Raw genomic sequence first — 21,553 nt, forward strand, 5'->3', positions numbered from 1 at the left:
TACTGACTTTGGTTTTCAACATGTTAAGTTTGAGGATCCTTTGGGACATCTAGGTGGAGATGTCCCCGAAGCAATAGGATAACCAAGCCTGAGGCAGGCTGGAGGCACAGACCTAGGAATCCTCAGCATGTCGTAGGAGGTGGTTAAGCAGTAGGGTGGAGTATATGCAGAGAAGAGCTGTGGGCTGATGGAGCTCTGGCAACCCTCAGAGCTCAGCTGGGAGCAGACAAGGCATGAGGAGACAAGGGCCTTGGGGAAGGCTACCTCCTACCCAGAGGCCCAGTGTCCTGCTTCATTCTCCCTCTCCCAACAAGACAGAGTCGGGATGCGGGGGGCTGGAGGGAGCCCTCCTCTGCCTCCCAGCTCTAGGGACACCATCATTTCACCTTAGAATGGCCCCATCCTGAGAGGCCTGTGGGGATCTAATCATTTTACTATATTCCAGTCCAGCATTGTTCTCAGCCCATGTCAAAGTGACGGCAAATGCCAGGATGAAAAATAGACTGTTCCTTGCGATGCCTGGAAGCCTGCAGTGATGGACCAGCTCACTCTATTTTCATTCAGGCAAAAGCTTATCGGTAGACATTTGTTCTATCAATGTTCAGTTAAGTAACTGTCTATACCTTTTCTTCCAGAGATGTTTTAGTCAGGCCCCTGTCCCCAGGATCACGGCCTTGCTCTGGGTTTAGAGTAATATATATGACATATATACACACACATATATATATATGTATGCATATATGATATATATCAAATGATATATATATGATATACATACACATGCACTTTTTTTTTTGGTCCAACCGACAAACTGATGTCCCCAAACAGAAGGAGCTTGCAGAAAGGCCAACGAATTTATAGCAAAGCTAAAAATATCTCATGTCTTCTGATTCCAACCTCAGTGTTTCCTCTCACCTGGCTCCTCCTCAATGTTCCACGGCATTTACTGTCTTGGTGTGGATTTGAAGTCTGTTCCTCTCCCCATCCCACATCTTCCACTGGAGCCCTCCCTTGCCCAGGACGGTGTCACGTAGACACACGCAGGCATAGTATTACGGTTTGAAGGGATGGAAAGCTCATTCTCCACACCTCTGAGTTTCCTTGAGCACTTTGGCCTCTTGCCCTGCCCTGACACCCACCTCAAGACGTTCAGCCCCTGACTGCGGGGGGAAGCTCTTGCTCCATGAATCCCTATGGGTATCTGCACCAGAAATCCTGAAGCTGGGGATTTTCTTGACTTGTCCCCTCTATTCCAAACCAAAACGATGCAGTGATTATGGTTCAGAGCGTCGGCTCTGCAGACTCCAACTTTCTTACGGTTTAACTCTTCCAAAGTCAGGTGCATTTGACTCTCATGCTAAACCATGCATCCAAACAAGGGTTTATCATATTGAAAGACATCTTTTGATATCCATCATGCTGACTCTTGCATCTGCCCTTCAATTTGTTCCAACTGTAAGTAGAAATTAAGGAAGTTATCGTTTTAGAAAAAGGAAGAAGGAATTTTCACAGCAAAAACTCCAATGAGCCTCCGTAAAGTGTAGGGAAGGGAGAGGTTGGCTCTGATGTTTTGTCTTTGCGGTAATTTTTGTGAGACCCACATGCTTTACCCCTCTGAGAAAGAGGTAGTCCAAAGCTGAGAATATTGCATTTGGCTTGGGAATGAGACCTGTCACGGTCTGTCCTAGGGCTGCCTATCCAGCTTCATTCACAATGGCTGGCTGCCATGCGGCCAAATACATTTAAACCTCAAACGTGATCCAAATCTTCCAGCCACTAGGCCTTTGCACATATGGGTCTTCCCACATCTCCACTTTCAGCCTTAGTTGGAGCCCCTGTGTGATAGGTCTTGAACCAGCTCTAAAGGAGACATGAAAAAGAATAAGCTACTTCAAGTCATGAACCCTCTGGTCTTGTATTAGTTTCCCAGGGCTACTGGAACAAAGTACAACAAACTGACTGACTTAAAACAACAGAAATGTATTCTCTCACAGTTCTGGAGGCCAAAAGTTTGAAATCAAGGTGTGAAAAGGACCCTGCTTTCTCTAAGAGGTAGAATCCTTCCTTGCCTCTCACTATCTTCTGGTGGGGCCCACAATCCTTGGTGTTCTTTGTTTTGCAGCTGCATCACTCCAATCTCTGCCTCTGTTACCACATGGCCTTCTTCCCTGTGTGCTTGTTTGTCTTTGTACCTTCACATGGTATTGTCCTCTTTGTATAAGGACTCCAGTCATATTGGATTAAGGCCCCACCCTAATGACCTCATTTTAGCTTGGTTACAACTGTAAAGATGCTATTTCCAAATAAGGTCACCTTCACAGGTACCTGGGCTTAAGACTTCAGCATGTCTTTTTGGAAGACGTAATTCAACCTATCACAGGTCTTATTCATTTTTCAAGGCTCAGTCTAATATCCTTGGGGAACATACCTGGATGCCTCAACCAGATGGAGCCCCTCCTACCTCTGCCCTATCAGGATTCAGTCTCCATCTTTTGGTGCTTGTCTTATACTGCCTCACAGATGTGATATTTTGGAGAAAATTACCAAGAGGAATGGGTTGTGCAGGGAGAAGAAGTAAGTGTTAATTTGGGCCCTAGATACTACTTTATGCCTTGCACAGTCTCTCACAGACTATAGAGTTTCTGCATTCATCCTCTGGCCAGACCTGCAACTCTGCACAGCGATCTGGCCCAAGGAAGCCTCTCACAGAATCCAGGATTGAATGGAGGCACTGGCACAAACTAACCACAGCTGGCCAGGAAAGCCCTGGCTAACAGACACCCCATGGGTCTCTCAGTGGTGTGGGCCTCAGCCTGCCTGCCAGCCAACTAGCGTCCCCCCACTGATTCTTCTGGATATTGCTGAATCCAGAATGCAGGCTCTCCAAGAGCAGCATGTGGCTTAGCTGAGTCAGGGCCACCTCCGTTCCCCACCCTGGTATTCGCAGCTCCCTGCGGCAGCCCTACTGGCAGGCCCGGGCTGTTCTCCACCTACTTTCCTAAGCCATCCCACTCAGCCGGGATGAATACCTGCAGTCCTGCCTCTGGCGCTAGGGGGAGACCTGTTGCCCCTTGAGAGGCCAGCAACTGGTGACCTGAACTGAATTCTAGATACCCACAAACCGCCACTATTCAGTCTACCATAACAACATAAAAACAGGTGTCAATCAGTGAAGCGTGGCACAGATCCCTCAGAACGCTGCTTTCCGGCCTCACGGGAGGGGCAGAGGCCTCCAGAAGGATGGGGATCCACTCGGGGAGATCAGGTCAGGAGCGATTTACTGATCGGATTTGAACTATTTCCATGTTTTAACACCTAGCCATACCAGCTAACTATAAGCCTGCTATTAGTAAATACCTCAGACAGCAGTCATCACGATCAGGTTTCATAATCTATGTCAGGTACGCAGCACAATGCCTGGCGCACAGTAAGTGCTCAGTAAATGTTAGCTAGTACTATTGCTGCCAATAGTGACATGGTGCCTTCCAGGGGCCTGAGCTCTAATCTGAGTGGACGAATTCCACCAAAGGATGAGAGGTCCACCACCTGCAACTGCCTTTCTGCTGTCCCTTCAGGCAGCACAGATGCCCTGGCACACCTGTGTGCTGGCCCTCTTGGACGCCAGCTCTTCCTACCTTTCTCAACTTCTTCCACCCTTCTCCCTGGACTTGCTCTCACTCTCAGCTCCCTCAGAGTTAGAATTTGTCTTCTGCAGTTGGTACTCTCATTAGAAATTTGGGTGAATATGCCCATTCATCAAGCCCCCAGTTTGCCCAAAGAATAGATCGTGCTTCCCATTTCCTCATCTGCATTTTATGTGCTTCAGGCAAGGACGCAATGGATGCTTCCAACTGCCTGGGAGGAGGTCAGACACCCTGAGCCTAGAGCTGTGCCCTGGAGCCAGGCTCTGACAGTCGAGAGGAGTCTCCTTCTTGAAGATCAGTTACTCTGAACTGATTGGCCAAGCCTGGAAGAGGGTCTCAGGCCATACTCAGCCCTGTGAGCTGACTGCTTATCGGCTCTAAGGCAACTGACTTCTCATGAAGCCCAGCAGATGCTGGCCTATTGGAATCCTCTCTACAAAGAAGAAGATTCCAGGCATCACTTGGTGCTAAGGGAACCGTTAAGTTTAGGTCTCCAATTACCCCATCATTTTTTTTCCACCTAATACTTAGAGTACCAATTCTGGGTCAGAACACTTGCCAGACTTGGAAATCCAAACTCAGCGATAATAGCTACTGCTTATTAAGCGCTGCTATGTGCCACAGAGGGTGCTAGGAGCTTACATCAACCCACCTATTGTATTAATAAAAAGATGCAGAAACTGAGGCTTACACAGGTTAAGTAACGTATAAATGGTGTTGCCAGGTCTTCAACTCAGGATGTCAAAGTCTTGTTTTGTTTTGTTTTTTCCCTACAGCACAATACTGCCTATGAATACAAACCAACCCCCTTGCACTTCCTTAGAAGTTTCTATCTAGTGGGACCACGTTCCATAATTAAATAACTGCCCCCTATTACCATCTGAACAAGGTGCGAGGAGCATGGAAAATAGAGGACCCCTCTCCTATGCCAGAGGACAAGAGCCAGGAACGTTCTCAGAGACTACCTGACTTAACCTCCCGCTGTGCGTATGGGGAAACTGAGTCACTGAGAGGGACAGAGACTCCACCAAGGCTTCACAGAGAGTATATAGAAGGCCTAGGACCGGAGCAGCCTCCTGCAGCCCAGCCCAAACAGCCTCTTGCCCCTGCCCCTTCCCACAGCCTGGGCTCCCAGGAAAGGGAAGAGTTGGGATTATGGTTGCTAGATTTAGCAAAACCCAAAACAGGGTGCCCAGTTCAGTTTGAATATCAGATAAACAACAAATAAATTTTTGTATAGCTATATCTCTAGCAATATTTGGCAACTTTGGTTGGACTGGATCCAGCTGGGCAGCCAGGGCTTTGGAAAGAGGCAAGTTGAAGGAGAGTGGCATTCACCCTTGGCTGACGTCCAGCTGATTATGTGAAATTCAGAGAAATGACCGAAGGAGCCGGAGTAGAAGACAAGGGAGAGGTCTGGGTGATGCATGATCAAACCCACAGCATCCGGCAGGGCAGAAGGTCCATATCACACAAAACCCCTCCAGGAAGGGAGCAGGGAATGGACACGGAACAACTGACAACAGGAGAACTGAGGAGATAGCACAGAAGAGGGAGAGGAGGACCTGGCCTGGATGAAGGGGACAGTTCTCAGAAGAAGCAGAGCTCTTCCAAGAAGTGGTGTGGTCACCAGGAAGACTGGGTAGTGATGGCGGGGGCATCCCAGGCAGAAGGAACAATTAAAAAATGCCTCCTGAATTGTTTATTCCCCATGCTAGCTTTCTCGGTGTTTGGTAGCTCTGCTGCAATGGAAAAAAAAATGCAAGATTTGGCTTCAGAATTTCCAGTCACATCAGTACCACCTCCCAGCTCTGTGACCTGAACATACTTACAGAGCATTTCTGAGGATTTTCCTGTGTAAAATGGGATTCATGGAGCTGTTGTTCAAACCGGATAAGAAAAAGAGGGTAGAAATTGATAAAGTGCTGGTATAAATGCTAGCTCTTATTGCAGTAAATGCTAAGTGTGTTTCGAATGAATGTTGTTTTCATGCTTCCTCTCTCTCCCCACCAAGACCACGCCAGGATCTTAAAGCAAATCCCGTTCGTGAATCAAGTCCTCTGCTGCTTTATCATTCCTTGCTCTTCCAGTTTAAAAGGAGAGTTAATTGAATGATTTGAGGCTACGAAGGGCCAGATCCCCCTGGGTCCCTGGTTTCCATCGTCATCTGGGGGAGCTGCTTTGGCTCTCAGCACCACACTGGGCACTATTAAATAATTTCCTGTAGCAGTAAGTTGTAGGAGATGGTCCCTTAGGGAATAAAATTTTGAGGATGAGGTCAAGCCAAGGATTATTGGTGTTAAAAAGTAATTAAGTGAAGAGACAGGGGTGGGAGTTGAGACAATGGGGAGCCAGGGAAGAAGGAAGAAGGGAGGAGGAAAGAGAGGGAAAGGGGAGGAAGGGAGGGAGAAGAGTTAGGCTGTGCTGGGATCTGGTTACTCTCTGCCTGCAAGTTGGCATCTTTGGGATCTAAGGCAAATGATTTAAGCTCCCTGAACCATTTTTCTGATCTGTAAAAAGAACAGAACCCATTTACAGATGGGTTAAGCTGGTAATTATTGGAAAACATTGGCAAGTTTACTAATACTCATGTAATGCCTTATGGTACACATGGTACGTTCTGATTCATCATATTACTTGAATAGCAAATGACTCAAGTGGGCAAGACAGTGATTGTTATCCATGTTTCATACTGAGATGCAAGGAGATCAATGATTTTCCCATTATCAACAGGCTGGTAAATGGCAACACTAACTGCTGTTGGACTAGGCACTGTTCTCTATGACCCTGGTTTCCACAGAGCACCTGTTGTAGGCCAGGCCTTGTGGTATGTGCTGAGGGTGAGGTCAGCCAAACCAACCTGGTCCCTGACTTCAAGGGACCTAATGTCTATTAGAGAAGACAGACATTAAGTAAATAACCATGCAACAAAATATGTAATTACATACTATGATAAATGACACAAGGAAATAAAATAACTAAGTCTCATAGAGAGTAAAACAGAGGGGAGATAACTGAGATGGGGAAGTGTATAGAGGAAGGCCTTTCTACTGAAAGAAAGTGTAGGCCAAGACTTAAAGTGTGAATCTGATTTAGCCAGACCCAGAATGAGGTATTCCAGGTAGAGGGAAGAGCATATTTGAAAGCCCTAAGTTACAAAACTGCAAGGACTCTTATAGTCAGAGTGTATTTTTTAAGGAGGAGAGAAATCTAAGATTAGGTGAAGAGTTAAAGGAAGGTAGCTCAGTGGCTTCACCCAAAAATCACTGGAGGGAGGTTTGAAAAAGTACCTGTGCTAAGGGCCCACAGGCAGAGATCATAATAGTTGGTCTGAAACGGGCTCTGGACAAAAGAATTTTAAAAAGCTCCCCAGGTGATTCTAATGTACAACCAAGGTTGAAAACCACCGGGCTAGACCTTTAGAACAGGATAAGCTGTTTCAATATTCTCCTAATGGGAAGGCACTGAACATTGTTAAGCACAAGGTAAGACAACATCAGATGTGCATTTTTAGGTGATCACTCAGGATGCTGTATGGAGATCAAAAGTGAGGAGGTGAGTGAACAGACTTTCAATAGCCCAAATGGGATGTGGTGGCTGGGACTGGAGGGTTAGCAATGGAGATGGAGAAACAGGAGTCAAAATATACTTGGGAAGTAGAATCAATGGGTAATCTATTTGTGTAGGACTCCCAGAGACATGATTTCCAAGATTCTGGTATTTCTGAGATAATCGTCTGGGTAGATAGAGGCACCATTTATCGAGGTGGAGAAAACTGGAGGAGAAGCAAGTCCAGTATTCTTTTGTATCTGTCAGGTTTGAGATGTCTGGGAGACATCCAAATGGAGGTGCTCAAAGGGGTAGTTTGATATACAGTTTTGGAGCTCCAAAGAGGTCTGGGCTGGAGATGTAAATTTCAGAATTGTCAGTGGGTTGATGATCTTTAAAGACCCATGTATGTCGATGACATTGTTTAGGGAGCACTAGAAGAATGAGGAGGAAAACCAGGAACTGAGTCCTGAGGATCCCCCACGGTTAAAGTATAGAGAGATCTAGAGAAGCTGATCTGTGTACTAAGGAAGGAGGGAGGGGGAAAAAAGTCTATGAGAATGAGGTGCAGCTGGAGACAAAGGACTGAAGCGTTTGAGGAAGGGGGCTATGATCAGAGGGGTCACCAAACGTGGTTAGGATGCCAAGTTAGACTGAAAGCTTACACATTCCACCAGGTATGGTGGCATAGAGGCTTTCAGTGACTTGTAAAGGAGCAGTTTGGATGAAGTGATGGGGACAGAAACCAGTGTGTAGTGTTCTAGATAGTGAATGGGTACCCTAGGACACAGCAATGCATTCGTAGTGTTAAAAGATAAACTGAATCATATTAAAATTTTTAAGAGTTTATTTGTGCAAAAATTTATTTGCACCAGGCAGCCAGACCTGAAGCAGTCTGAAGCAGGGGGAAAGACCTTTATAGAGAAGATGTGGGAGCAAAGCCAGGAAATCATTTGACTGGCTATAGCTTAAGGGTTGCCTTATTTAGAAAAGCCTAGTTGCCTATTTGTGATTGGTTATCCTTAGGTTTTGATTTCTCAAACTCAAGGCATTTTGGGCTTGGGTTTTGGTTTGCTTATGTAGACTACTAAGGCATTAGAGTCACCTCAGTCTAATGACCTCCTTGTTTAATTAATTTAACCTGTAGGAGGCAATTGCATGTGAAAACAAAGAGTTCCATGGAGGCATGTTTATTGAAGCAGTGTTTGTATTTGCAAAAACACAAGAACAACTTAAATTTTCTTCTAGAGCAGAATGGAAAATTAAACCATAAAGCTACAGAGTGAAGTGGTTAAGGGCAAAGACCCTGGAGCCAGACTGCCTGGTTCAAATCCTACATTTTCCACTTGCTTGCAGTGTGACCATGGGCAGTTACTGACCCTCTCTGTAAAAGGGGACTAATAATAGACCATCTATCTCATAGGAGTGTACTGAGAATTAAAGTAACTTAAAATATATAAAATAAGTTCAAATAAACATCTTGAATTAACAAACATCATTTTATAACTCAAAGGGTCTCAAGATAACTTTTATAACACCGTTTTACAGGTATGCAAACGACAGCTCAGTGAGGGGAAAGCAGCTTTTCTACTTCACTAGAGGCTATGAGCCCAATCCCCAGATGCTTCCAGTACAAAGCTCCTTCACCACACCCCTCTGCTCACAGACCACAAACTCAGGTCTTAGGACTCTGGTTCAATGCCTTGATAAGGCAAAATGCTTAGGAGGTAACACAAATTCCATTTTCTAAAAATAAAATATCTTCAAACATACAAACTAGCATCAAACACTAACAAATGTAAAATGACATTCATGGGACATGGATCTCATCTATGACCTACAAGAGTTAAATTAGGGGAAAAGAAGACTGGAAATGCGACACTGTTGTCCTTCACATTGGGTTGGCCAAAAAAGTTCCTTCACTTTTAAAGTACAAATAAAAGACACTTTTTTCATTTTCACCAAGAACTTTATTGAGCAATGTATTTACCATTTTGTTCCACTATCTTCTGTCATTTTCCAGGCAACTTCATAATTCCATCTTCCCAAAGCTTTTTATCTTTTTGAGCAAAGAATTGTTCTAAGTGCCTTTTACAGTCTTCCAGGGAATTGAAGTTTTTTCCATTAAGATAATTTTGTAAAGACCGAAATAAATGGAAATCCGAAGGTGCAAGGTCTGGTTAATAGGTCAGATGAATCAGAACTTCCCAGCCAAGCTGTAACAGTTTTTGCCTGGTCATCAAAGAAACATGCGGTCTTGTATTACCCTGATGGAAGATTATGCATTTCCTGTTGATTAATTTTGGACGCTTCTTGTCGAGTGCTGCTTTAAGTTGGTCTAATTGGGAGCAGTACTTGTTGGAATTAAACGTTTGGTTTTCCAGAAGGAGCTCATAATAGAGGACTCCCTTCCGATCCCACCGTATATGCAACATCACCTTCTTTGGATGAAGACCGGCCTTTGGTGTGGTTGGTGGTGGTTCATTTCGCTTGCCCCACGATCTGTTCCGTTCCACATTATTGTACAGTATCCACTTTTCATCGCCCGTCACAATTTGTTTTAAAAAATGGAACGTTTTCGTTACATTTAAGAAGAGAATCGCATGGAGAAATATGGTCAGGAAGGTTTTTTTCACTCAGCTTTTGTGGAACCCACACATCAAAGCGATTAAGAAAACCAAGCTGGTGCAAATGATTTTCAACACTTGATTTGGATATTTTGAGGATGTCGGCTATCTCCCGCGTGGTATAACGCTGACTGTTCTCAATTAATGTCTCAATTTGATCACTACCAACTTCAACTGGTCTACCTGACCGCAGAGCATCATCCAGCGAGAAATCTCCAGCACAAAACTTCACAAACCACTTTTGACACGTTCGATCACTCACAGCACCTTCTCCATACACTGCACAAATCTTTTTTTGCGTTTCAGTTGCGTTTTTACCTTTCTTGAAATACTAAAGCATAATATGCCAAAAATTTGCTTTTTTCTTCCATCTTCAATATTAAAATGGGTAAACAAAAATTCACCAATTTTGGTAAGTTTTTAAAAAATGCATGCTGATACGACAGCTGTCACAATACAATCTAACAAAATTGTTTCGAATGAAGTAAAAGACAAATAAGCGCTACTAGAGCCATCTTATGGAAAAAAACCGAACGAACCTTTTGGCCAACTCAATAGTCACTTAAGGTTGAGAGCCTGCACACTGGTGACATGCTTGCTTGCTTTGTTTTTGTTGTTATTAAAATATGAAGTAATCTGGGTTTAGCCTAAATCTAAGCCTTGTCTCCTCTTTCGTCATCCTCCTTTCACATTCCCACTGTTTATCCTACTTCCTGATTCTCCCTCCCAACCCCAGAGCCTCAGTTTTCATGTCTGGAGGTCAAGCAAACGTCTACCTTTTCTTCCTGGACTTCAATCCATGCCACATTGTTAACAGATAAATTCTTGTGCAAGGCCCACCTGCTCATTCCTCTTGCTGCTTACTCGCTTTCAGGGGCTCCCTATGATCTCCAGAATGAGGTCCTTAGCATGGCAGGCAAGACCCTCTGTGACTCAGTGGGCTCCCACCTCACAAGATGCTATGACCCTCCTCACCTCCATCACAATTCCTCCACTGGGCTTTCCCACCTCCCAACACTTGCCCAGGTTTCTCTCTCTGTCTTTCCCCTCTCCCTCCATCTGCATAGCTCCTGCTCAGCCTTCAAGATTCTAATCACGCCTCCCAGCCCCGAGGAGGCCGACCCTTGGACCCTTGACTCTATCCCTCACCCACTCCTCCATGTGTTGGCTGCCCTTGTGGGCTCCGATAGCAGCACCCTGAGTTTGCATCTATCCTTTGCACTTATCACCCCCAATTATCAGTAGCTTGCCCCCCGTTCTCTCTCTCTCCCCCTTTCTCTCCACTACCCTAGAGGAACTCCTCTAGGGCAGAGACCATTTCTCTTGATGTCCCCAGTAAGTCTGGAAAGTGCTGCACATAGACATAAGAGACTAGATGCACAATTGAATTTTATTCCAGGATCCTGGAATTTGCTTCATAACTGGGAAAAAGCACAGAGGAAGTCATGGCTTCCCACTTTTCCTAGATTTCTAATTGTACCCAGTCAGGCACTGCACACATACTTGCTAGATGTTTCTGAGGTGCTAAGAAACTTGTTTTGTCTCTGACTGCACTTTTTTTAAAGAAGTCTGTGTTTATAAGCTAGGAGGCTTCACGTTGTGTAATTCCACAGATATTATGCTGCTCACTAGTTACAAAAATAATTGAGTATGCCTCATAAAGCTGACTTAATTTCACAAATGAGTTGTACTCAAGTAAATATTTACTTCTAAATGCAATTTTGTTGAAAACCCTCTTAGAACACTTTCATTAAGCTCACATGATGCATAGGCTGTGTGGCTATTAAATCATTACTTAGAGAGATGATAATTTTAAATAAAGAGAAACATATGCTTTCAATGCATCAAACACTTTTTAGGGCTACTTACATGCCAAGTCTTGAGGTGACCACAATACCTTTGATTTCTTTATTTTTCACACACATGCACACACACATACATTTCATAGGCAAGTCCAAAATAGAGCCATGATCTCTTACCTTCTCTCCAGCTCACTGCTTTAACCCTGGTCAATTGCCACTTACATGGATCCTTGCAGTAGACTTTAACGTCTCCTAATTCCACTCCTGTCATCCTTCATCCCCTCTTCTGCACAGCAGCTAAGTGAACTCTGTAAAACCTAAAACACATTATAACACTCACTTGTTTAACACCTTCCAGTGACTTCCCAAGCTGCTCAGAAGAAAATCCAAGCTCTTCACCTTTGGCGAGAAACCCCACCCGACCCGGTCACTGCCCATCTGTCCCACTCCTGACACACAGCTATCCCCTTGAGCTCTCTATGCACTGGCAGGTCTCTCTGCCTTGATCACTCAGGCCGGGTTGGTTCTCACCCCAGGAATTCTGCAATCACTGTTCTTTTACCAGTCTTTGGCATGGCTGACACCTTCTCATCATTCAGGCCTTGGTCGGACTCACTTCCTCTCAGACAGCACCCCTTCCTTCCACTCGCTCCATCACATAACTCTATTTTATTTTCTTCACAAAACCTACCTGTCTCTGTTGCGATTTAGCTTTTGCTTCTCTGCCTATTTTTTGGTTGGCCCCTCCTCCTACCACTCCCTTTGAACAAATATCTCCATGAGAAGGAGGGTCTGGCTTGGCTCGTGCACAGCAGCATCCCCAGGGCTCAGAATGGGTCCTCGTCCATTGCAGATGCTCAACAAAATGTGTTGAATGCATAAATTAGGACACAATCCCTACCTGAAAGATCACTTATTTGTAAAATTAGATTGAACGTGGGACAATCTGGGATACGTGCTGTCATGGGTGAAGAAGTCCTAGAGCTGTCTCTTCTTCAGTGTTGACACCACCTTTTGATTATAATGACAGCATTCTGAAGAGTCCCGCCTCCCTCTACTTCATTTTCCACAGTGCAGTGAGTGCTCTGTCCTATACTCATGGCCTTTAAAGATAACGTATTAACTCAGTGGCACCCATATAAGGTATTTCAAGTTCTGGTTCTAGCCAAGCTCAGTGGTTTCACTCCTTGCCCTCTTCCCCCAAGCATCCTTCAATCCTCTGAAATCAAAACACTTGCAGACGCCAGTCACCTTAGCTTTGCCTTTCCTCCATGCTGTTAACACCTTATTCTCTCTGCCTCCAGTTCCACTCTCCATTTCTTAGACTGGCTGACTCTTATTCCTTGTTCAAGGCTCAGTCCAGATGACTTCACTTCTAGAAAACCTTTACTGTTTCTCCCTTTCACTTTCTACCCCAGGCTGGGTTGGTGTCTCCTCTTTGCTCCTGTAGTTCCCTGTGCTCAGCTCCAACCTAGGACTCATCCCATCTGACTGTTTTTGCCTTTTTATGTCTCTGCTTTTGCCACCAGGCCAGGAACTGCAAGAGACAGTCTGATTTATCCGATTTATCACAGAAGTCTCAGTGCCTAACATAATACACAATACATATTTACAGTATAAGTAAATGAACTAACGAGTACATAGAGTAAAATTTCCAGGGGCCAGGAAGAATGGTACACTGAGAAGAGAGGAGGTCAGATTGGGGAGGCTTCCAGAAACAAGCAGTGTAGCTCTGTAGTCACTTATGAGCAATTCCAAACGCAAAAGCTCCAAAACCAAGTCTTTTCTTATTAGGTGGCAAAACTTCACTTGATCCATTTAGTATCTTAATTTATTCCACTTGGCATGAGTATTCTTATGCTTTGCTGTAAAACATTAGTGCAATTGAATGCAGGGTACTGCCCTAGACTCCACTGGAGATATTTTGTAATATAAGAATATAAACTCTGTTACCTTTCTTGAATCCAAAAAGGTTCTGGACTCAAAGGGTTTTAGGTAAGGGATTATGGCCCAGTATTTGAACTGTCCTAAAGGATGGATAAGATCCCAGTAGACAGAACTGTGCAGGAAGGAACAGAATGTACAAAGGAAAAGCAGCAGGTATGTTAGTAATGGTGATTTGTCTGGGGCTATCTGAGAGAAGAATGTCTAAGTTGACAGGAAGATAATATGGAAAGATGTTTGGGTCTGATGGAGTCCTTGAATTCCAAGCTAAACTTTACAGGTGATGGGAAGTCAGCAAAGGATTTTTAACAGACAAATGAGGTCAGGTAAAGCATCTCTGATATTCTGGAAACAACCTGTACTCGTCTTAATTATGTGGCATTTAACTGTTCTGAGCATCAGCTGTTTCACCTGAAAGCTGGGGATAATTTAAAATGAAATAAAATGAAGAGTGCATGTGAAAATGTTTTCTAAGCTGTAAAGTTCTTTCAAAATATAAAGTGTAATTATTATTAACTGACAATGAAAACTGAAGGATGGATGGGCAGGGTTTAGGGGTTCAGTGTTGCATATGCTGAGTTTGTGGGATATCTAAGAAACAACATCCAATTAACCAGGTGGAAGCCACAGGAGTTGGTGCCTAAAAGCAACTATGAAATTTATCATAAAGATGCCCCTCATAAATATTAAAAGGAAGTGAAGTGTTCCCTGTTGCATTTACATTAACTGAGACATTGTATTTAAGTTTCTTTTGAGAAAGGGGTAAGGAAGTAAATATACAATCTTTGAGAGGATGTGTCATTAAGAAGCTAGAAGAGTGAAAACGTCAGCCCATTCATGCAGAGAGCCTTGTTGCTAAGTCATTCGCATTTTATGGGAAAAAAAAAAGATACTATGGGAAGTCACTGGATAAATAGACACTGCTGGGATTTGTCTTTGGATTTTTTTTTCTCCTAAATGAAAGGACTGTGGGTTTGTTCTGCGTCCGAACTTTCTTTTCCCCCAAATTCTTTTTTTATCTTCCAAACTACATCTCTGAGAACACACTGAAATTTAATAGACTGTAATAACTGGAAGGACCATTATATTTCAAACCTCAGTCATTTTGTAGATTGAGACTGAGGTCCAGAGATGGGAAGTTACCTGCCCATCATTGCACCATTAGTCAGTATAAGGACATTAGTCGTGGTCCGAAGGCCAGCCAGAGCCTTTTCCATTTACAACAGTGACAGAATCTATTGCAAGGCTGGAGACAATGGCATGAGCCTGGACAGAGAGAAGCAGATTGTGACAACCATCCTTCTCATTTGGGTACTCAAATACAGCAGGAATTACCCCTGAGGTGGTCACCAAGCTATTTAGAACACATTTAGCCAGACTGTTCTGGAGAAACACAGTGAAGGCTGGGAGAGGTGGCCAAAGGAAGACAGAAATGGGCAATTGAAGGATGGCTCAGAAACTGAAAGTCTGGCTTTGGTTTTGAGTGTTTTTCTCTTAATGCATCTGACTGTTATGGAAGAAAGTGAACAGAAATGCATCTGTGTGTTTATTTTTCTCACCCAATCTCCTTTTAAAGCCATGATGAAAGAAAGTCTACCACATGTGACTGGACACTTTGAGTATGCCCTCCAGGTTACATAAAAGTCAGCGCTGAAACAAGCTATTATTAGCACCATGCTTTCAACAGCTAGACCACTTATAACCAGCCCTTTCTGCAAGTGTATTTGTTTCCACATATTATATACATGACATACCCCCTCACACTTTATAGATATGTGTATATATATATTTTTCAGGATGTACAATCATTCATTCATTCCATCAATATGTATTTACTGAAGCATCCTGGGTACTGAGAATTCAACAATGAGTAAGTCACAGAGGAATATTTACTCTGCGGTATTTCCACTTTGAAGAATCTTGGAGGTTTTTCACTGTTAGATGTTTGTATTGTTTTATTTTGCTTTCAATCACCTTGATGGGATAATAGAATTGAACTTCTAGCTACCTATTGCTCTTTATTTCTTCACTAGGAGTGTTCTTTGGGGGCATTTCATGATTAGATTCCTCAATTTGCTCAGGGATGGTTTAGTTTTAATTTTTCCAAATTGTTTTATCAGAGCTATAATGAATCTTTATTACTTCATGAAAATACAGTCTCTTGTGAAGCTTTTCCTGCCCTTGCCCTTCTCAATATTAATCATTAATAATTTCTTCTTTGAGGCCCCCATAAACACCCCTGACATGGCATTTCTCTCATTTGATTAAGCTGTATTTGTTCCCATGTCAGTTGTGAAGTTTAATTTCCTTCTAAGCTCCAAGGCAGAGCCCAGGGCCTGGCACATAGTGGATGCTCATAAATGTAGCCCTCAATAAACTTAATCAGGCACAAATGTATTTGTCCTATTGAAGTCACTGTCTAATTCAAAAGAACACATCAGATGGTCTGGAAGACAGACATATCGTGCCAGCCTGTTAATCACATCAAATTGTGGAGATGTGCCCTGCCTTGGTAAAACCACCTCATGGAGATGTATGACCTAGCAGCTACTGACGTTCTGAGCCCTACTCTCAGTCACCGTGGGGAGGACCCAAAATGAGCCCCACATCTGAGTGAATGGAAGGATGTTAATGAGTGGCCTGGATGAACTAGACAGGCCTGGTTTGCTTCATATTCAGCCTGATCCAGTTTCCATGCATCTTAGAAAAATAAGGACAAATATTTAGGCAATGATGCAATCCAAATAAAACAAAAACGTTTTGTGATGTATGTGGGGATCGGTGAAGGAGCATATAGAGTACATAGCAAATGCCTGCCTGGGGAATCGTTTCAGGGAGAAGCTAGATGTCTTGGAAGATTTGGCAAGAGGACAGCTGAGAGCTGTGTGCAGCCCATCAATGCATCCTGATTCCATTTCTCATCTTATATGATACAGTGGAAGTGAGGCCCTTGACTTCCTCACAGAGGAGAGCAAGGCTCACAGGCGTGAGTGTGGATCACTTTGGCACTGCTTATTATTGCTGCCACTACTTATGCTTCTAGTAAAATCCACAGCCTGGCAGTTGGTGTACCATCTCACAAGATGAGGTCTCACCTGTGAGCAGTATATGCCCAATCTAACATTTCATTATCTTCTTTTTTTTAAGTAAATTTATTTATTTATTTTTGGTTGCATTGGGTCTTCGTTGCTGCGTGCGGGCTTTCTCTAGTTGTGGCGTGCGGGGTCTTCTCTTCGTTGTGGTTCATGGGCTTCTCATTGTGGTGGCTTCTCTGTTGCGGAGCACAGGCTCTAGGCGCGTGGGCTTCAGTAGTTGTGTTACATGGGCTCAGTAGTTGTGGCTTGCAGGCTCTAGAGCACAGGCTCAGTAGTTGTGGCGCATGGGCTTACTTGCTCCATGGCATGTGGAAACTTCCCGGACCAGAGATCGAACCTGTGTCCCCTGCATTGGCGGGCAGATTCTTAACCACTGCACCACCCGGGAAGTCCCCATTTCATTATCTTTGACATGGTAAATGTTAGGGACCTGAAATGCATCTGGGAAGCAACAGATGAATTAGACACATATTTCTCCATCAACTCACTGTTTATTCACTCTGGTTCATTCTAATACAGGGGGAACAATCTAAAAGGCAACCAAACAAAAGAGATCCTCACTCTTCTCCTCACCCATTCTGTTGCACTTTTACAGAAGCCATGAGTGAAGGAGATGAGGGGCTAGAAGTATATTTTCTTGACTGCAAGAATACACTGAGATGTTTTCAATGGTGGATTAGAGCAGTAGGCATGTGGCAACTTATTTTTTCTCCTAACTGCTATTCTTTTTCTAAAATTTTGTAAATGTGAAATATGGCATATGAACATAAACAAAGAGGTTTAAACCTGTAGGCAAAGAGTCTGTAAAACGTCGTTGGATACTCATTTACCACTACTCAGTCAAGGGATGAGAACCAGCATCTTAGGAGGTGTCCTTCCTAATCATGATGTCTGCCCCCCACGTTTGTAAATGTTCTACCCTCTTTCTTATGGTAGTGATTTTTTTCTTTATTGGAGTAAAATTGCTTTACAATGTTGTGTTAGTTTCTGCCATACAATGAAGTGAATCAGCTATATGTACACCTATCTCCCCTCCCTCTTGAACCTTCCTCCCCTCCTTCCCCCCCATCTAGGTCACCACAGAGCACCAAGCTGAACTCCCTGTGCTATACAGCAGGTTCCCACTAGCTATTTTACACATGGTAGTGTATTTATGTCAAACCTAATCTCCCAATTCGTCCCACCCTCCCCTACCTCCCCATGTCCATTCTCTACGTCTACATCTCTATTCGGGCCCTACAAGTAGGTTCCTCTGTGCCATTTTTCTAGATTCCACATATATGCGTTAATATACCTATTTGTTTTTCTCTTTCTGGCTTACTTCACTCTGTATGACAGACTCTAGGCCCATCCACCTCTCTACAAATGACCCAGTATAGTTCCTTTTTATGGCTGAGTAATATTCCGTTGTATATATGTACCACATCTTCTTTAACCATTCATCTATTGTTGGACATTTAGGTTGTTTCCATGTCCTGGTTATTGTAAATAGTGCTGCAAGGAACATTGGAGTACATGTGTCCTTTTGAATTATGGTTTTCTCAGGGTATATGCCCAGTAGTGGGATTGCTGGGTCATATGGTAGTTCTATTTTTTTAGTTTTTTAAGGAACCTCCATACTGTCCTCCATAGTAGCTGTATCAATTTACATTCCCACCAACAGTAAAAAAGGGTTCCCTTTTCTCCACACCCTCTCTAGCATTTATTGTTTGTAGATTTTTTTGATGATGGCCATTCTGACCTCATTGTAGTTTTGAGTTGCATTCCTCTAATAATTAGTGATGTTGAGCATCTTTTCCTGTGCCTCTTGGCCATCTGTATGTCTTCTTTGATGAAATGTCTATTTAGGTCTTCTGCCCATTTTTTAACTGGGTTGTTTGTTTTCTTGATATTGAGCTCCATGAGCTGTTTGTATATTTCAGAGATTAATCCTTTGTCCATTGCTTCATTTGCAAACATTTTTTTCCCATTCTGAGGGTTGTCTGTATGAATTTGCTTATATTCATTGTTTAACCATTTTCCTATACCTCCTGAAACAATATACTCTTTGTTTTAAAACTTTATATAAATGGACTCAAGCTGTATGTATTCTTTTGAGTCCGAAATCTTTTACGCGACATAATGTTTTTAAGATTCATCTGTGATGTTGCATGTATCTGTAATTGATTTGTTTTTATTGCTATGTTATATCTCATTATATAAATTCTCTATGACATATTGATCCATTCTATGATTGATGAATGTTTACACTGTTTCCAATTTGGGGCTATTTTCACCAAGAATAATATAAGTATCAGTGTTGTAATTTCCTAGTACATATGTGCACACACTTCTTTATGGTATATACTGAGAACAGAGATTGCTGGACAAATGGTTGTATGTATCTTCAACTCTGATAGGTATGGAAAAATGTTTTAATATAACAAATATAGTATCTTTAATAATAAAAAGCATTTTACTTTAAGGAGGGGAAATATACTAAAAAGTTTTAACAGATGACCCATGCTTAATTTGGAGATGTATCACAAAAAGAAAAGTATTCACAAAGTCACTATGCCTATTTTACCTTGAAGCCAGTGGATTTCCTTTATTGTGATGATTCCCCTACCCTCTTATTCCAGGGGTTTAGGAATGGAAATGGCGGGGGTATGAAATAGGACATGTACCTATGTTTGTTACTTAACTGAGAACATGTATTTTCCAGACAGGATGAAATTTTCTGTAATTTAGTAGAAAATAGCATTAGCCTTCCAGTAGTCATTCTATACTGAAGGTTCTGGAAAAAAATAATAAAGGCATTGAAAAACATGACAGGTGGGAAATGTTTGGGAAAAATGAGATGAGGGCATGGAGAAGAGATAACTCAGAAAAATATGATCCCAGCTCTCCAGTCTCAGAAAGGTCTCAGCAGGGAAAAGCAAACAGAGGTCTACATAGCACGACTTTCAAAGAAATATATGCATTTATTTGACAAACATTGTATAGTGCTAAATGGGTGCCAGGCATTCTTCTAACCCCGAGTAGGGGTCTCACAGAGGCAGATGTCTGATGACTTTTCCAGCAGGCTGCATAGACTGCCTCATTAGATGAGAACCTTTGTCTCTGGATGTACAGGGGCTCAGAGAATGCTTCCTGAGCTGTGCAGAGTAATTCACACACAGGGCAAAAGATCTGTTCTGCCCTTACTAACTTTGACAATGGGCAAGTAACTTAACATCTCTGAATCTCATTTTTATCATCTATCAAAGGGGAAAGGATGGTTAATAATAGTTCCTTCCTCTTAGGGTTCTTGTGAAAACTCTGTACGTGTGTGTGTATGCACATGTATATATATATGTGTGTGTGTGTGTATAATACTTAGTATGATGCTCGACACAAAATATATACTCAATATATCAGCTGTTCTGTTTGTTTTTGTCGTTATACGAGATGACCTCAAAGGTAACTTCTGATGTTTGTATTCTGTATTTCCACTGAAGTAGTGAGCAGAGCACAGATTTCTCTGACAAAGACTGTGATCTACTTCCCGGATGCTCCATTTATGAGCTGCACGAGCTTAGGCAAGTTACAACCATTTTGAGCCTGTTCCCTCATCTGTAAAAGAAGAATAGTCAGGACTTCCCTGGTGGCGCAGTGGTTGAGAGTCCGCCTGCCAATGCAGGGGACACGGGTTCGTGCCCCGGTCCAGGAAGATCCCACATGCCGCGGAGCGGCTGGGCCCATGAGCCATGGCCACTGAGCCTACGCATCCGGAGCCTGTGCTCCACAACGGGAGAGGCCACAACAGTGAGAGGCCTGCGTACAAAAAAAAAAAAAAAAAAAAAAAAGAAGAATAGTCATAGCCCTGCTAAATGGTGGCTGGAGTGATCAATGGGGTAAGTGATGTAAAAAGTGTAGCATGAGCCCTGAGAGCCAACTGGCCTGGGTGCTCTCCTTGCTCCTAGGTGAACTACCTAATTCCAATGAAATTCCATTTTATTTGGGTAAAATCAGGTTAACAATACCTGCCACAGTTTAACACAGATAAAGTCCTCGGCGTGGGCATGATCTGTAGAAAGGCCTCAAAGCCTTTCTTGGCTCCTGTTGACTTTTCTGTGAAATGGAGAAAGTGATGTCAGTCTTTTCTGACTCATAAGATTCTTGTGAGGATCCAGTAAGATAGTGGATATAAAACTACTTTTTAAACTATAAAGTGGCATAAAAATAAATTTTTAAATTAGCAAGAATCTAAATTAGTAAGCCCGGATTTATATTGCCTAGTTTTATTTTATAAAAATGACTATTAATAAATGCTCTTTTAACATTCAAGATCCTCCTAAACAGAATATTCACTTACTCATTCAACAGTTATTCAATGAGTATATTACATCAGAGTATTTTCCTAATAGAATTCCTTTTCAAAATTATTTTGATCTTGTCCAAAAGATGATTTTATGGCAATTACTGGAGAAAGATAGATACAAAAATAAATAAGGAAAGAAACTGGGATTAAGTAAAAATAAGGGCAAAAAATAAAATGACGCCAGAGGTAAGATTATTCCATGAGAACTAAGATATAATTCTATACTCTGATAAGATAGGCTATATGTTTTACTCACAGGAGACAATGCAAAGAGAAAAGCAATTTCTTACTGTTTTTCCAAGTGTCATCCATTGACCCTGCATCAGAATAACCAGGGGTGCTTATTTCCTTTTCCCATCACCTGACCACCTGAATTTCCACACCTGCTCGTTGTGTCTCTGAATATTTTACAAAAGCCCTAATGGCTATGTAAAGCTGTCCTGCTATTTGAAATTAAAGATGTGGGGAGTGGTATACACAGATACTCTTGGCAAAACTCTTTTGGAAAACAATTTAGCAAAAGTGGTAAAAAGTTAACAACCAATATTCA

The 21,553-nt window shown here is 42.7% G+C and overlaps 1 long non-coding RNA gene across 1 annotated transcript in view; it reads right to left on the minus strand.

Moving 5' to 3' along the window:
* Positions 1–8,910: 8,910 nt before the first annotated feature.
* LOC117201930 (uncharacterized) overlaps positions 8,911–21,553 on the minus strand; it is a 452,276-nt gene continuing 439,633 nt past the window's right edge. Inside the window, exon 4 of the long non-coding RNA XR_007477893.1 lies at positions 8,911–11,939. This is a non-coding gene — a long non-coding RNA (uncharacterized LOC117201930). The remainder of the gene's footprint in view (positions 11,940–21,553) is intronic.

The sequence above is a fragment of the Orcinus orca genome, chromosome 6, assembly GCF_937001465.1.
Source record: "Orcinus orca chromosome 6, mOrcOrc1.1, whole genome shotgun sequence".
Classification (NCBI taxonomy): Eukaryota; Metazoa; Chordata; class Mammalia; order Artiodactyla; family Delphinidae; genus Orcinus; species Orcinus orca.